This window comes from Hordeum vulgare, chromosome 1H (genome assembly GCF_904849725.1).
Source record: "Hordeum vulgare subsp. vulgare chromosome 1H, MorexV3_pseudomolecules_assembly, whole genome shotgun sequence".
Taxonomy (NCBI): domain Eukaryota; kingdom Viridiplantae; phylum Streptophyta; class Magnoliopsida; order Poales; family Poaceae; genus Hordeum; species Hordeum vulgare.
The window spans coordinates 466,628,407-466,646,623 of record NC_058518.1 but is presented as its reverse complement, the minus strand read 5'-3'; the positions used below and the strand labels follow the sequence as shown (position 1 = coordinate 466,646,623).

The 18,217-nt window shown below is 40.9% G+C and overlaps 2 pseudogenes; both read right to left on the bottom strand.

The window, feature by feature from the left end:
- Window positions 1-2,488: 2,488 nt before the first annotated feature.
- On the bottom strand, window positions 2,489-12,958 carry LOC123400957 (annotated as a pseudogene).
- A 1,102-nt stretch (window positions 12,959-14,060) lies between these two features.
- LOC123400944 lies at window positions 14,061-15,393 on the bottom strand (annotated as a pseudogene).
- Between the last annotated feature and the right edge of the window lie 2,824 nt (window positions 15,394-18,217).

Below are 18,217 nucleotides of genomic sequence, written 5' to 3'. Positions count from 1 at the left end.
TACATAAAATTCTCAAACACAAAATGCACCATTTGCACTGCTTGTTCACATGCTTCAAACTACATGTCACTGCTTCCCACTGCTGGTTCACATGCTTCAAACAGTAGAAGGAGACGAAGCGGAAGTGGGAGGGGAGGCAACTGGACAGATCCGGTTGGGTGGTTCGGGGGAGAAGGCGCTCCCGGGGCTCCTTCTGCTGGACCCGGATGAAGGAAGGTGGATCCACGCCAGTGGTCACGCACAAGGAAGATGGGTCATGGGTGGCAAGCCCTGATCCGCACGGGAGATGCGAGCACGATGGCCGGATCCGAAGCGAGACGGCGCATGGCCCGACAGAGATCGTATGATTCCATTAGGGGGAGGGCGTGCCCCGACGTGGGCAGGTCGGGGTTTGGCGCGACGGCCGAGAGGGGTGAGTAAGATGGCGGGGCGACACTTGCTCGTGGCCGCTGCGCCCTGGTAGGTGGCTGGACAACACTGGCGTGTGGTGGCCTTGCGTGGAGGGGAAGGTGGCAGGGGAGTGGAGGTCGGCCGTTGCGATGCGGCGCGGGTGCCGTGGGTCAGGCGGGGCATGAGCGGTCAATGGTAGCTCCGCCCGGGGCGACAGGATGCGATAGGGGAAGCTCCGCTCCGCCTTGTTCCGCCGCGAGGGAGGAGCGTGGTAGGGGAAGCTTCGCTCCGCCCATATCCGCCACAAGGGAGGTGTGCGGTAGGGGAAGCTCCGCTCTGCCTAGATCCACCGCGAGGGAGGTGCGCTGCAGGGCCAGCTCTGCTCCACCCATATCAGCTGTTGGTGATGTGCGTGTCGGGGTGAGGGGCTGAGGGTGAGTACTGGGTGGTGGAGTGGGGCACCACAGCTACGCCGGTTGCAGCCAGACATGGGGTGAAAGGAAGGTAGTCGGGGATGGATGTGGCCAGGGGCGGCCGGATCTGCTCGGTAAGGTACCACCTGGGCCGGTGGAGGCGGATGGAGCAGGGAGGAGCGGGGGAGTAAGAAGGTGGGTTCTGGATGGGGAAGAGGGCGAAGTGGAGGATGGCAAGCGCCGGATCATACGGAAGGAGTGGGGGCGAGGGAAAAGTGGTGGGTCGATGGGGAAGGAGGCCGGGAGGATAAGGTCATACAGAAGTGTTTGCACAATAAGCGAAAATGTGTGCACAATAACACTCTTAAGGGGTGTTAGCAGAAAGGACCCACCCTATATAAAGCTGGTATATACATATATATACCAGCTTTAGAATTATTGAATGAATTATAAGAGTGTTGCACCTACGAACCAATAGTCTAAGAAGTATGACAATCGGTGAATTTACAGAAGTGTAAGTGATTTTATTCATGAGATAAGCTTCAAATCCTGATCACTCTAAGTAGAAACCACCAACTCAGATATGTATAGGAATGGAGATAAAAATAGGAGAGCTATCCATCTTACTTTATGGGATCTAGAGCATAATTGCAAACCAAACCAGTCATAGTCCAGTCTACTATGTTGACTTTAGGAATTGCCAATTTTTTAGCTCACGCAAGTATTGAGGTAGGAAGTACATCTAGAGCTTCCTGTTTTAGAGTTCAACCAAGATGTTCCCACATTTGTCATACTCGTTATAGCATCTAGATGTAACATTTGCCAATATATAAATAGTTAGGGCATCTCAAATGCTAGCCCCTAAACGGACACTACAGATGTCTCTTTTTGCATGTACGTGGTCAGACATGATGCCAGCGGGAGCCATCCAATACTTAATCACAGTAAATCCCTATTTGTTCGGTTGAAATGAGAGAGGTGAGAGGGGCATGCATGTGGTGGATATGTGTCTGTGGTGTGTGGTTGAGAGGAGAGAAAGAAAATAGAGGACCACGTGGAGTTTTCTCCTTGGTCAAGTGGATGTACGGACACCCCAAAGCTCCCCAAGTAGGTTCCGTTTTGCAGAAAAAAGGATGTTCGGATTGCTCCATGGACCTATAAACTAAGGACCCCATTGCATTACAAAAGTAAACAAAAGTGGTCCATACATTACAAACCTGACATATACCGGAGTTTTGAGGGTCTCCTTTGGAGACGCCCTTAAAAACTACTAGCACTTGCGCACATGATCTATTTTTGCATTAAATGCCCCTGTCCCAAAACGTTGTCCAACACATGCATTGGAAAGAAAAATAAGGCACATCCAATCCATTAACCCAACATTACATAGTTTTGTAAATTGTTGGTAAAAAGCAAGTCTTATTCGTATGAGTCAAGATTCTGAAAACCCATTAACTAAATCTAATTATGTCTAAAAATAAGCGACCGTTTATATAGTTACGATAGCACATAGTGAAAAAAGCTTTATGTGTTTAGGATCTAAAGAAGTAAATATACTGTAACAAAAAATAATCTTGTTTTACTAAAGTTTGAGAACAAACAAATGAAATATACACATTGGCCCCTTTCTTAGTTTAAACAACACGTTCAGTTGTCGTGCTCCTTCCCTTGTGCAACTTATCAAGCTAAGTTTTCTTTCTCTTTGAATTTCTAGACTGAACTTCATTTTTCTTCATTTGTGCACCTCCAGCAAGTCATCACTTTGTTGCACATTTGGTTCAACATTTTCTTGCTCATGACTTGGTCCATTCATAACACTTGTAAATGCCTTTGACCATCATATGTTATCCAAAATAGCCAAGCCTCCTCTCAACTTTTGAATATCATGCCAACTTGAGGCATCCCCTTATCAGATTGTGTGTGTGCAAACTAGCCAATTTATCTTCCATTGCCAAGATATATAGGCAGTTGACCATAGTGCACACCACCAACTAGTATTGTAAATGCAAAGTTGAGATAATTACCACTAGTGAAAAAATTACTACAACTTGCACAACCATGTATTGTGCTTCTGAATATCTGGTGTGTGATCTGAACATGCACAACCATGTATTTAATTTGCAGTGTGTGATGTGAACTAGTGAAAGAATTACTACAACTTGCACTTGAAAAAATTATATATGTGTCATCTGAACTTGTGAATAGTATATAATGTATGGCACAACTCTATTCCCAACTTTGTACTATGTTTTGTACTTAATTTACAAAGTGCCCCATCCCTAATTCTAAGCATTTAGGTGTAGTCGATCGCGCATGCGTGTTTTTTTGCAATCCTGATGTACACTTGACGATACTTCAATTCGCCTGTTTTGTGTAAACAACCAATAAGAACACGACCTTTCGAAACATGAATCTTACATCTAGTTCTTATGTCACTCAACCTATTATCTTGATAGTCCTTAAGAATCATCAACATGTAAGTCCCTAAACTTGGTTCATAACCTCGTAGTAACATTTTTGATGTTTTCTTCGTTTCGGCACTACCTATTTTCCATAGAATAGTTGGTCAGTATTTCAGCCAATTCATGCATGTCATCTTATCGCATCGACTCAAATATCTCATCTCTTATTCCCAAAGCCGAAAGGAGAGATATAATTCCACTATTCATATAGCATGGATGGGCTTTTCTCCAATTTGTACCATTAAGAATTGTGCTCTTATATTTGACTTTCTTCATTTTAGGCCATGTAGAAAATATTACGAAAGGAATCAGTTTCGACAAGAATAACTCCTTTGTAGACACCATACCTTATTTGAAAAGCCGAATGAGTTTTAGTACGATCTAATCCAACTCGGTGAGTTTGGAAAATCTCTTAGACATCTTCCAAATACCATACGACAAATATGTATTTAGTGCCATCAGTTGCGACTGCAATATCTTGAATCTCTTCCACATATAGTGGTAGGATTTCAATTGTTTTTCTGGAGGAGCTCAAGAGCTGGCCCATTCTAGCCGCACACTTAGATATTGAACAGATTTCTTCAAAGTGCCCCACCCACTTTCTTATCTCCTTGGCCTTTAGGGAATTATTATAAGCAAACATCCGAACATAACTTCCACCAAGTTAACTTGCTGAAAAGGTCAGGAATTCATATTTGTTTCGACAAATGGAAAATCCTTCATTCGGGATGGGCAAAAGGCGACAATGCAGGCCAATTTTCAAGGGTTTGGTAAAGAACCCTCGTTCAGTTCTAGCCGAGTTGGCATATGGAAAAAGCTTACTACAGTCTTCGTCAACACAAGTAACTCTAGCAAAGTTAGAAGCATACTTTATATGATGCTTAAACACATAATTTGAAACTTCTTCTTCAGGTCCCAAGCAGTATATTTTATATGAACTGGTATTTCTTGAGGAACTTTAAATAGAGGAGGATTAATAAGTTTGGCAACTATCTTCCTCATATGAAGAAGAGAATTGAGACTAAAAATAAATTTAAAAGCAGTAAGCAGCCACTCGGGAAGTCAACATGGGGAACCAACGATGGGCCAACACATTCCATTAATGACATGACCAGTTCCCCCGTTTCTTTTCACAAAGGTAAGTTGTCGACAATAAATCACACTGGTGCACCTTCATCAAGTATGAGGGCAAGAGTTAAACACTTCCCAAAATACTGGAACTCTTAATAAATCCTTGCATGTTCCTCACCAGGTCAAGGAACGTTGTGCCTAGAGGAGTACCCCGGAATTACAAATAGGGGGCAGAGCCCGGAAATGGGCATAGGGGCCGAGTTTTTTTCTTGTGGAACCCCCAATTTGTCCCCACTCCATTTGAATGCCAACTTTGTTATCAAGAAATTCCCAAATCCCAACTACCCACCGTTTTATTTCTTTCACATGCCAAGGATACAATCAAGTGGTACATACATATAAAATCCAACAATGTATTCAACCATGTTCAATGCTTTACTCATATGTGACTTAGCTACATTTCACAACATAAGACTTGCGACATGCACATAGATTTGCATGATGTTCTATTTTCGTGTATAATTTTACTTGCGAGCATTTATGGGTAACAACATTAACAATTAGAAAAAGAATATAATATCAAAATTCAGACATATCAATATGTTGTGAGAAAATTTGACTTGTATTTCTATGAGGGCATAAGTTAATATAGATACATGAAGAAGTGTGGTAAATATACATAAACCCTTTATCGATCACGGATATTATATGGATGATATATCAAAAGAATATACAAACAACCCTCCCCTTGAACTCATGATGGACCACCGACATTGAGTTTAGAGAGGTAAAAAACCATGTTGTCCTCTAGCCTAGGCCTTCATGAAGGAATACACTAACTGTAGCTGGGAAGGTACATACTATAGAGCAATGACCCGATCTTGCACATGGGACTACTTGAAGGAAGCATCGATAACAATATGCTTGGCGTGCTCTTGCTTCGCAAGGTCTCATGCATTATTGATAGCACATGTGATGCCTGATAGAAGAGGAGTCAATAGTGACAAATAGCTAGGAAAATTGTCAAGCAATCGCCATAGCGAAGTCACCTATGCTGTCAAAAGTGCCATAGCTCTCAACTCGACCTCCGCACTCGAATGACAAGTTGATGTTTGTTTCTTATTTTTCTAGGTTGTGGGAACTTCCAAGAAAAATAGAATAAGCAGAAAGCCCAAGTAGCATCTGAATATGCCTAAAGGTGTAACACGTTGGTGCGTGGAAAGAAAAATGGCTTAGAGATATATAGACATGAGTGTGAAACAAGACATGGGTAAGAATGTGAACTTTGTAGGAGGTATCGAAGCGGCAGCTAGATAGAAAAGACTTTCAACATGGTGAAGACAGAGAAGCATATCATAGTGGCTCACCATCACAAACTCGAAGGGGGACATTGAGGTCCATGAGAGTCTCAATAGTATGTTGATGAGCAAGAGAAGCACAAGCAAGATGATCATCGATGTATGTACTTCTTTGAGTATTTGTGTGTGTTTCAGAATGTGTGAAGCATATCTCAAGAAAGAGAGTGGAGTTGAGTGATTCAACTCCCAACTCCTATTTCCTACAAATTCCATAAAAAATCAACAAAGTCAGCTCCACAATTTTTTTGAAAGCCCTAGGAAGAGGAAATTTTACTAGAACACCGAAATCTCCATCGATGGAGATGTTGTGGGATCTCCTGCCCTTGTATAGGAAATCCCCTGCACCCACAGTCTTTATGCGTAGTATGACTTCCCACTCACGGTCATCGAGATCTGCAATAATCTCTAGGATGCCAGTCTCAATGAAGAAAGGGCACATTGTAGTGTTCAAGATGTGAAGCCTACATAGCTGCCTCTCTCCCACAGTTCATGATATAACATCCCCATGCTTCCCTTATGGAGGTCTATTCCTCGCACCCGATCTCTCCTCGATTCAATTGTGTGAAAGCACACAACCTGACCATTGAACCATTTTATAGTGTGGGATCATGGAAAAAGCAGCTCGAGAAGATGTGCCAGGGTTAATCCAAGATTGCAACATGAACGAGTATGATTATTGAGAGGGTGGAGGGTATTGTTTGGGTGGAAATAGGTTGTGTTCTTTGTGGTGGAGGCGTGTGGTCGTTCCATGCTAGCCTTGGATAGAGACAAATAAGAAAATGGGAGTTCGGAGGGGATTCTAGTGGTTTGGGAGAAGTACACCTCGGATGTTGACACAATGTCATCAATAGACCTTGAAAGTTATGTTAGCAATTGAGCTTTACAAGATGAACACATGGCTGCAGGGCCGATTGTTCAACAAGGCTGACACAAACCCACCTCTCATGGTACAACATGCACTGCTATCCCTGTTCATTGAGTGAAATACATCTAAGTTACTCAAACTTGTACTATGACCACACTTTTATCAATTTATGGCCACCAAGGACGTTCAAAGAGTCAACCTATGCCCGTTGTCGCTCGTATCATTTGTATTTTGCTAACATGCAAATAGTTCACCATTTGACTGCCCATGTAGGTATCTAGCATGACATATGCCATCAAGTTTAGGGTTTCTTTTGCAATATAACCTCTCAAATGTAACTAGGATAGAGACAAGGATTTTTGGATACTACAACTTTTCTAACAACAATTGATGTTTTCTCTTTTCCATTATTTGTATAAAAATATGGTTGGCCATTACCCTTCTCTTTCATGTTTTTTGTAATTCTGATGTACACTTGACCATATTTTAATTCACCTATTTCGTCCAAGCAACCAATAAGAACACGACCTTTAGGAACATGAATCTTACATCTAGTTGTCACTTGATAACGGGATCACATCATTAGGAGAATGATGTGATGGACAAGACCCAAACTATGAATGTAGCATGTGATCATGTTATTTCATTGCTATAGTTTTCTACATGTCAAGTATACATTCCTATGACCATGAGATCATGTAACTCACTGACACCGGAGGAATTCCTTGTGTGTATCAAATGTCGCAATGTAATTGGCTTACTATAAAGGTGCTCTACATGTATTTCTGAAGGTGTCCGTTGAGTTAGCATGGATCGAGACTGAGATTCGTCACTCCGTATGACGGAGAGGTATCTCGAGGACCACTCGATAATACAACATCACAAACAAGCCTTGCAAGCAATGTGGCTAAAGATTTAGTCACAAGATTTTTTTATTACGGAACGAGTAAAGAGACTTGCCGGTAACGAGATTGAAATAGGTATAGAGATACCAACGATCGAATCTCGGGCAAGTAACATACCGAAGGATAAAGGGAATGATATACAAGATTAATTGAATCCTTGACATAGAGGTTCAACTGATAAATATCTTCGTAGAATATGTAGGAGCCAATATGGACATCCAGGTCCCGCTATTGGTTATTGACTGGAGAGCGTCCCACGTCATGTTTGCATAGTTCTCGAACCCGTAGGGTCTGCACACTTAAGGTTCGGTGACGTTTCGATATTATTGAGTTATGTATGTTGGTGATCGAAAGTTGTTTGGAGTCCCAGATGAGATCCTGGATGTCATGAGGAGCTCCGGAATGGTCCGGAGGTAAAGATTGATATATAGGAAAGTTGCATTTGGCTTTCGCATAGATTTCGGGCATTACCGGTAAAGTACCGGGAGTGACGAATGGGTTCTAGGGTTTTACCGGGAGGGGCCACCCACCCGGGAGAGAACCTAATAGGCTCTTAGTAGGCTGGTGCAACCAGTCCAAGAGGGTATATTTCGGCCAAGTGCAAAATGAAAAAGGAAAAGGAAAAAAAAAGGAGGTGGCCAAGTAGGAAGGGAGTCCTCCACCAAACCGAATTGGAGGAGGACTCTCCTTCCTTGGCTCGGCCAAGCCTTCCTCCTTTGAGTAGGAGGCAAGGCAGCCCTCCCTCCTATTCCTCCTATATATAGTGGAGGTTTTGAGGGCAAAATACACCAGAAAAGCCACGTGCTACACTGTCCTCCATAGAACGTCTCCCACGTCTAGATTAGTCCAGCATAGCTTGGCGAAGCCCTACTCGATTAGTTCACCACCACCACCACGCCGTCGTGCTGTTGGAGAACTCATCTACCTCTCCGCCCCTCTTGCTGGATCAAGAAGGCGGAGATCGTCATCAAGTTATACGTGTGCTGAATGCGGAGGTGTCATCCGTTCGATGCTAGATCGAGACGGAGTTCGTGGGACGGCTTTGCGATTTGGATCGCGAAGACATTCGACTACATCAACCGTGTTTCTTAACACTTCCCTCTTAGCGATCTACAAGGTATGTGGATCCGATCTCCACTCTCGAAGATGATCATAACCATGGATAGGTCTTGCGTCTGCATAGGATTTTTTTGTTTCCCATTCAACGTTCCCCAACAAAGGCATCATGAGCCAGGTCTATGTGTAGATGATATCTCGAGTAGAACACAAAAGAGTTTGTGGGCGTTGATGTTCAATTTCTGCCCTCCTTAGTCTTTTCTTGATTCGGCGGTATTGTTGGATGAAGCGACCCGGACCAATATTACTCGTACGCTGACGAGAGACCGGTTTCATCGACTAACATGCAACTTGATGCATAAAGATGACTGGCGGGTGTCTTTTTCTCCAACTTTAGTTGAATCGGCTTTGACCAAGGCAGTCCTTGGAGAAGGTTAAATAGCAACATGCATATCACCATTGTGGCTTTGCGTAAGTAAGATGCGATCATACTAGATACCCATAGCAGCCACGTAAAATTTGCAACAACAAATTAGAGGACGTCTAACTTGTTTTTGCAGGGTATGATGTGATGTGATATGGCCAAAGACATGATACGATATATTGGATGTATGAGATGATCATGTTGTAATAGTTAAACATCGACTTGCACGTCGATGCTACGGCAACTGGCAGGAGCCATAGGGTTGTCTTAAATTATTTTGCGCTTGGTGATGCTTTGCTTTATCGCTAGTGAGTTGCTTTAGTAGTAACAGCATAGTTAGCGCGACAACCTCGATGGAAGCACAATGATGGAGATCATGGTGTGGCGCCGGTGATGATGGAGATCATGTCGGTGCTTTGGTGATGGATATCAAGAAGCACAAGTTCATGGCCATGTCATGTCACTTATGATTTGCATGTGATATTAATCCTTTTATGCACCTTATTTTTCTTAGTACGACGGTAGCATTATAAGGTGATCCCTCACTAAAAATTTCAAGATAAAATTGTGTTCTCCCCGAGTGTGCACCCTTGCGACAGTTCATCGTTTCGAGACACCACATGATGCTCAGGTGTGATAGACTCTATGTTCACATACAATGGGTACAAAACAGTTGCACACGCAGAACACTCGGGTTGTACTTGACGAGCCTAGCATGTACACACTTGGCCTCGGAACACAAGAGATCGAAAGGTCGATCATGAGTCATATAGTGGATATGGTCAACATGGAGATGTTCACCATTGAAGCTAATTGAACTCACGTGATGATCGAACTTGAGTTGGTGAATTTGGATCATGTGACACTCGAATGACTTGAGGGATGTCAATTTGAGTGGGAATTTATTAGTAATATGGTTAGCTAGACTCAATTATCTTGAACATAGTCTAAGTAATCTTTGCAAAATTTTATGTTGTAGATCAATGGCTCGCGCAGTAGCAACCCTGAATTTTAATGTGTTGCTAGAGAAAGCTAAGTTGAAAGATGATGGAAGCAACTTTGTTGACTAGGCTTGTAATCTGAGGCTTATCCTCATGACTGCCCAAAAGCAATATGTTCTTGATGCACCGCTAGGTGATGAACCGCCCCAAACGGCGTTGCCAGAAGTTATGAACGTCTGGCAGACGCGCAAGGATGACTACTCATTAGTTCAATATGTAGTTCTGTATGGCTTAAACCGAGACATCAAAGATGTTTTGAATGTCATGGGCCATACAAACCAGTTTTCAAGGGTTAAGAAAAGAACCCAAATCCAGTTCTAACAGAGATAACATCTAGAAAAAGTTTACTCCTGTCTTCGTCAATAAAAGTAACTCTAGCAAGGTGAGAACCATACTTTTTATGATGCTTAACCACATAATTTAAAACTTCTTCCTCACGCCCCAAGCAGTATATTTGGACAGAGTGATGTGAATTATGTAGCACATCATTAATTTCCCTTCAACTTAGTCCTACTGGATAACAAAGTCTTGTGGCTCCTTTTCCGGCTATGAGCCTCCTGCTGGATAAAGTGTAAAGGTTCATGGCATGTAAACTCTTAAATTGCTCATTTTCTACAAAATCCTCCTTGAAATATGAACCGGTATTTCTTCAAGAGCCTTAAACAGGTCAGGATTAACATGTTTGGCAACTATCTTCTCCATGTGAACAAGATAATTGAGACAAAAAATAACTTTAAAGGGCACCAAGCAGCCACTCGGGCGGTCAACAAGGGGAACCAACAATGGACCAACATATTCCATTAATTATATGACAAATTCCCCAAATTCTCCTCAGAAAGGTAAGTTGTTGATAATAAATGACACTGGTGCCTTCATCAATTATGAGAGTGGGACTTGAACACTTCCCGAAAGAGTGGTCACGTGTAAAATCTACTGCTCCAACTCGGGTAAACTTTGCATCCTCCGTGCATGCATGAAAGCGGTGATATGAGAACCTTGAATAAACTGCAAGTCCGAAATTGTAGTGTATATTCTTGGTGCATACATGAGATGAAACAGACATTAAATTGCCATTATCAAGATGATATATTTTTACTAGCTTCACAATTATAGAATAAATTATAGGAGTGTTGCACCTGACCAACCAATAGTCTAAGAAGTGTGACAATTAGTAAATTTAGAAAAGTATCGGTGATGTGTACTCATCAGATAAGCTTCAAAAATGTATCACTCCAATTAGAAACTACCATCTGAGATATGTATATGAGTGGAAACAAAAATAGGAGAGTTATCCATCTTACTTTATGAGCTCTAACGCATACTTGCAAAATAGACCACTGATAGTTCACTCTAATTTTGTGACTTGTGAATTTTTAGCTCACACAAGTATTTAGGTAGGAAGTAAATCTAGAGCTTCATGTTTCAAAGTTCAGCCAAGATGTTCCAACATTTGGCATACTGGATACCACTAGATCCATATAACATCTAGTTGTAATATTTGCCAATATATAAATAGTTTGGGCATATCAAATGCTAGCCCCTAAACGGACACCACAATGTCCCTCTTTTGGCCCGATGTGGTCTACGGACAATCCCAGAGGGAGCCATCCAATCCTTCAATCACAAAAAAAATCATATTCATTTGGTTGAGAGGGGAGAGGACAGGGGGCATACATGTGGTGGATATGTGTGTGTGGTGTGCGGTTGGGAGGAGAGAGGGAAAATAGAGGACCATGTGGGGGATTTCCCTTGGTAAGATGGATGTACGGACACCCCAAAGCTCCCCAAGTAGGTTCCAATTTGTCGAAAAAAAGAATGTCCGGTCCACTTTGCGAACTGATAAGGGACCCCATTGGATTACCAAAGTTTACAAAAATGGTCCGAACACTATAATCTGGACATATACCGGAGTGTTGAGGGTCTCCCCTCGAAATGCACTTAACAAACTACTAGAACTCTCACACATAATCTATTTTTGCATTAAATGCCACCGCCATAAAAAATGTCCAACACATGCATCGGAAGAAAAAGGAGTATAAATGTTGGTAACAAAAGCAACAGTCTTAATAGTATGAGTCAAGATTTTGAAAACCCATTAACTAAACTAATAATGTCTAAAACAAGGGACCATTTGGATGGTTAGGATAACACTTAGTGAAACAAGCTTTATGTGTTTAGGCTCTGAATATAGCGTAACAAAAGATAATCTAGTTTTACTAAAGTTTGAGAAAAAATAAATGCAAATTCAGTGACCACTCTCCTTACGTTTCATGAATTCCAGTAGCAAAACATACCACCGAGTTAAATCAAGTATGGACAAAATGCATATCTAACCTATTGCCCGCCTCACTTCAGTTGCATGGATCTCATATGTGCCATGTAAATGCATTTAACATTTGGGGCATTCTACCTTGCCATGTAAACACAACTTCTAATTAATATTAGGTGAAAAGGAAAAAATAGAAGTATCAGAGCAACATGGTGAGAATCTCACCAACATCAAGATGTTGTTGGCCCCATCAAAGGTGCACTTGTAGCAGTTCCTGATGTCATCAAAGAACACTTCAAACTTGTACCTTTGGGAATACCGGGATGACCTCTACACTGACGATGTCCCAATAATTAGTCACCTCGAATTTGTGCTCGATGATGCGGTTGCCTACAAGGAGACGTGCATCGGTTTCTCGGAGAAAAACATTGAGCACGCGAGGAAGAAGCTCCGCGGGGGCACGTGAAGCGGAGAGGAGCGAGCCGAGGAAGCAGGGTAGGCGATTGAAGGAGGTAAGTTTGGTGGCAAGGGTTGTAGTAGTAGTGGATTTAGACTGAACGGCACCATTGCCTTGACTTAGCCAACAACGTCAGGACGCGGCGATCTCGCGGGCATACAAAATTCACCAATAGTGGCGACGACGGAATTGACGAAGGCTAGAATCTCCCTAGCGACGGTGGATGGCAGGATATTACAGACTCGCACCATGGTTGTGGAAGCCGGTGCTAACACTGTCGTCGCCATCACTAAGGAACTGTGTGGAGCTGAGTAAAGCTCTGAATGGAAATGTACTTTACATTCACCACATTTGCGCTTCTCTTGCTTCCATCATTCTTCACTTCAACTTGGGGTTGTGGATGATCATTTTTCTTTTATCATTGGCAATGAAAGTTTAACTAATTAGTGTATTAGTCATTGTTGAGGAAATCGTTAACTGGTAACTGCTCGGTTGGCTAGTGAGTAGGGGATTAATGGGCTAATCGGCAAGTTAATCGGCCATTTAATCCATTAATCGGGCGATTTATGAGTTACTCGGCTACTCGGTGACCCTGCGAGTAGGGATTAATCGGCAAGTTAACTGGTTAACTGGACGAATTCTTGAACAGGGGTATTAGTAAGTGATACCATTTTTTGCTATGTCCATATTAGAGTATATATCTCTACTATTTTCTTGGTTAAAAGAGCAGGTTCAATTGCCTTGCTCTTCCCCTTGTGCAACTTATCAAGTCAAAGTTTTCTCCCTCTTCAGATTTTGGGATTGGACTTGCTTTTCTTTAGTTGTGTAGCTCCAGCAATTCATCTCTTCGCCACACATTTGAGTCAACATTTTCTTGGTCATTACTTGGTTCATCTATAACACTTGTAGATGCATGACCCACCATGCGCTACCCAAAACGGCCAAGCCTCCTCTCGACTTTTGAATATCATGCCAACTTGAGGCATTACCTTATAAGATTTGTGTGTGTGCACACCAGCCAATTTATCTGCCTTTGCCAAGATATATAATCGGTTGACCAGATTGCGCACCACCAACTAATATTGTATATGCAAATTTGAAAGAGCTAGCACTAGTAAAAATATTACTACAACTTGCACACTATTTTACTTATGAATATCTAGTGTTTGATCTGAACTTGCACAACCAATTATTTAATCTAGTGTCTATGATGTGAACTAGTGACTACAACTTGCACTTGAAAGAATTATATATGTGTAACGTGGCCTTATGAATATCTAGCTGTATACTATATGATGTATGGCACAACTGTGTTCATAACTCTACTATATAATGTACTTATATTACAAAGTGCCTCATCCCTAATTCTGAACATTTAGGTGCAATTTCTCATGCACGCGTGTTTTTTGTAATTTTGATGTACACTTGACAATACTTTAATTCGCCTGTTTTGTCCAAACAACCAATAAAACACGCCCTTTCAAAACATGAATCTTACATCTAGTTCTTATGTCGACCAACCTATTGTCTTGACGGGCCTTAAGAATTATCAACATGTTAGGCTGTAAACTTGGTTCATAACCTTGGAGTAACATTTTTATGTTGTCTTTGTGTCAGCGCTATCAATTTTCCAAGAATAGAGAGAGGAACTTCTGTGTTCGTCGGCATTTCAGGTATTCATGCATGTCATCTTGATAGATCAACTCAAATATCTCACCTCTTATACCCAAAGACAAAAGACAGAGATAATTCCACGATTCATATAGCATGGTTGGGCTTTGCTCCAATTTGTAATGTTAAACATTGTCGCCTTATATTCAAATTTCTTAATGCTAGGCCAATGAGAAAGATTAAGGAAGGAATCAGGGTCAACAAAAATGACTCCTTTGTAGCCACCATACCTTATTTGAAAAGCTGAAAGAGGGTTAGTACGGTCTAATCCAATTCGGCGAGCCATTTCTTTGGCAAATCTCCAAATACCATCAGAAAATATCTATTTAGTGCAATCAGTTCTGACTCAAATATACTGAATGTCTTACACGTCCTGTGGTAGGATTTCAATTGTTTGTCTGGATAAGCTCAATAGGTGGCCCATTCTAGCCACACACTTAGATATTGAACAAATTATTCAAAGTGTCCCATCCACTTTCTTATATCCTCGGCCTATAGGGAATCATTAGAAGCAAACATCCAAACAGAACTTCCTCCAAGTTGACTTGTTGAGAAGGCCATTATTCATACTTCTTTGGACCAATGGAAAATACTTATTTTGCATTGGATAAAATGCGATAATGCATGCCAATTGTCAAGGGTTGAGAAAATAATCCTCATCCAGTTCTTGCAGAGATGGCATCTAGAAAAAGCTTACTCCAGTCTTCGTCAACAAAAGTGACTCTAGCAAAGTCAAAAGCATACTTTTTGTGATGGTTAACCACATAATTTCAAAGTTCTTCCTGAGGTCCCAAGAAGTATATTTTGGATGGGGTAATGTGATTCTGTAACACATCATTAATTTTCCTCCATCTTCAGTCCTAATTGAGAACAAAGTCTTGTGGCTCATTTTCGTGCTATAAACCTCCTGCTGGATGAAGTGCAAAGGTACATAGCACGTACACTCTTAGTTGCTCATTTTCGTAAAAAGCCTTCTTGAAATATGAACTCGTATTTCTTCAAGAGATTTAAGGAGATGAGGATTAACATGTTTGACAACTATCTTCCCCATGTGAACAAGAGAATTGGGACAAAAAATAACTTCAAATGGCACTTAGCAGGGAGCCCATTTGAACAGAACTCCCAGGTTAAGCGTGCTTGGCTTGGAGTAGTTCTAGGATGGGTGACCGACCGGAAAGTTGATCTCGGGTGCGCATGAGTGAGGACAAAGTGCACAGAAAAGACTAGTATTGATATGTGGGGCCAGTCTAGATCCCGCTAGGAGTAACGACCGCCGGCGGGTGTGTCCGGGGCGTTACAAGTTTGGTATCAGAGCCGACCCTCGCGGTTACACGGATGTTTGTGGACAGGTGTGCGGTCATGTTGTTCATGTCATTTGTGACCCGTCGTGGCACACGGCATGGTACATGTACTGGACTGGATGCACATACGTTTGTACCAAGAGGGAACGGTCCTGTGGCCCGACGAGGATGTCGGTTCCTCTGAGTGGTGGTGTATGTGATAGCCTGGCTTATTAGGGATGATAGACTACTCATATCAATAAGGAATTCCTTCTTTTCCTGGAGCCCATTTGAACAGAACTCCCAGGTTAAGCGTGCTTGGCTTGGAGTAGTTCTGCATGGATGAAAGTGGTCATACGAGAACCTTGAATAAACTTCATGCCGAGAAATTGTAGTGCAAATTCTTGGAGCATACATGAGCAAAAACAAACATTAAATTGACATTACTCCATATATATATATGTGTGTGTGTGTGTGTGTGTGTGTGTGTGTGATAAAGGTGTCCTGTCACCCGATGGTAGTTACCACCACTTGAATTTTGTTTATTGTATGTAATATCTATCAAATCGAAGAGTATATATGTACGTGTAATATGTAGTATATTAGAATGTTTAGGAAGTATATATACTACTTTTTTGGTAGTATGTCTCGTATTTTGAGTATGCTCCATTTTACATACAAAATATACGTATTTCACAAATATAATAGAAATTACGGGCCAATTTGCAATTTTCCATGTAACTCACGTGGAAGTATCTTATATATAGTATATCAACATATTTATAATGATAAAGTAGTATATATACCACCACATCATAGTATATGAGACATGTGGGGTAACTACCCCTAGGTGGTAGCATGTGGGGTAACTACTATTTGTCACCATGGGTGAAGAATAAGAATATTCTGCACCCCCTTTATTTTTGTATCAATGCACCATTATTTTATGTTTCATAAATTTTCCTTTATTTCGTACGTAAAAAGAGATTGTAAGAAAATATAGTCACCATAAAAAATAATTTATGCCACGTAAAATTACAAACATAAAAACATAGTGTAAAATATACAAGAAATGCGATTTTTCTGGTCGTATGACTTATATTTTAATTTTTTTACACCAAATTTTACGTAATGAATCAATATAAATGTAACTATTGGTATTCCAAATGTATTTTATTTATGAAACGGTCGTAAAATTACATGGGTGAAGAATAACTTATTTTGCACCCTACGTATTGAATAGACTTTTTCTCTCTCTATATATATAACACTATTCTGATCTTGGGATGAGAATAACTATTCTGATCCAGGTTGACTCATTCCAATAGTAGCACTTGAACTTCCCCGGTTGTTAGATTGAACTTCCGCTAAAAGTGTCCAAATGGGGCTTGCGATATACCGTTTGAAAGATATGGACACCCTGGCAACAACCTAGGTTGAATTTTTGTCAAACTGTTCACTATTAAAGAGCAGTTTTGAAAACCATTTTTGTTCATACAAAAAATGTGAATCGTATTTTTGATCTTGTTTCTAAACCATTGGTCGTAATGTGGCAAATGAGATGGCGTTGAATAGCAGCTGCAAATCTCCTCATTTCATATGTAGATTTTTTTTCAAATTCCCTACGGTTGAAAAGGAATTTGAAAAATGGTAGAATTTCTGAAATCGAACAACCGAGTTCATATTTGGTACTTAATTTAGAAACGGCTAGTCCGATCGATGCAAATGAGATGGTATTGGAAAGTTATGAAAATGCACAGTTTTTCATACAAAAACTTTCTTCCAACTATGAATGGTTTAAAAGTAATCTAGAAAACGGCAGAAGTTGTACTGAGTTCGTATTTTTGCGTTAATTTCTCAATGGTTTCTCAGAATGGAGCAAATTATATGGCGTTGAAAATCTTGAACAAATGGAAACTTTTATATGTAGATTGTCTTTTCTAATTACTTACAATTTTAAGTCAGTTTTAAAAATGGCTAAAACATTTCTGGCCGTAGTTTTTACAAATTTTATAGGAATCGGGAAAATAATATATACCATTGAAAAGCTATGAAAATACGAAACTTTTTCATGTAGGAAGTTTTCTCTAATTCCTAGCCGTTTTCAAGCAATCTCGAAAACAACAAGATCATGTCTTCTGCCTTTATAGCAAAACAGAGCCTTCAAAAAGGCACCGCGCGAAGAACTTGACCTTCTCGCCATGTCCACTTGAACTTCACTACGTTTTCATGTGCTTCTTTTTGCTCGTAACTCTCCATCCACTCACCGGAATTGAGCAAATGATATACAGATGGAAAGCAGATATAAACCCGTAACTTTTCCGTGTTGATGCTTTTTTTAATACTCACAACGGTTTAAAAGATTTTCATATGACATTCATGCAGTGTAGTAGTTGACCTTCCCAAGTTGCTAGTTTGAACATTCACTAAAAGTGTACAAATGGGGCTTGTGATATACCGTTTGAAAGCTATGGACACCGTGTTAACAGCCTAGGTTGAATTTTTGTCAAAATGTTCACGGTTTAAGAGCAGTTTTGAAAAACATTTTTGTTCATACAAGAAAATGTGAATTGTATTTTCAATCCTATTTCTAAA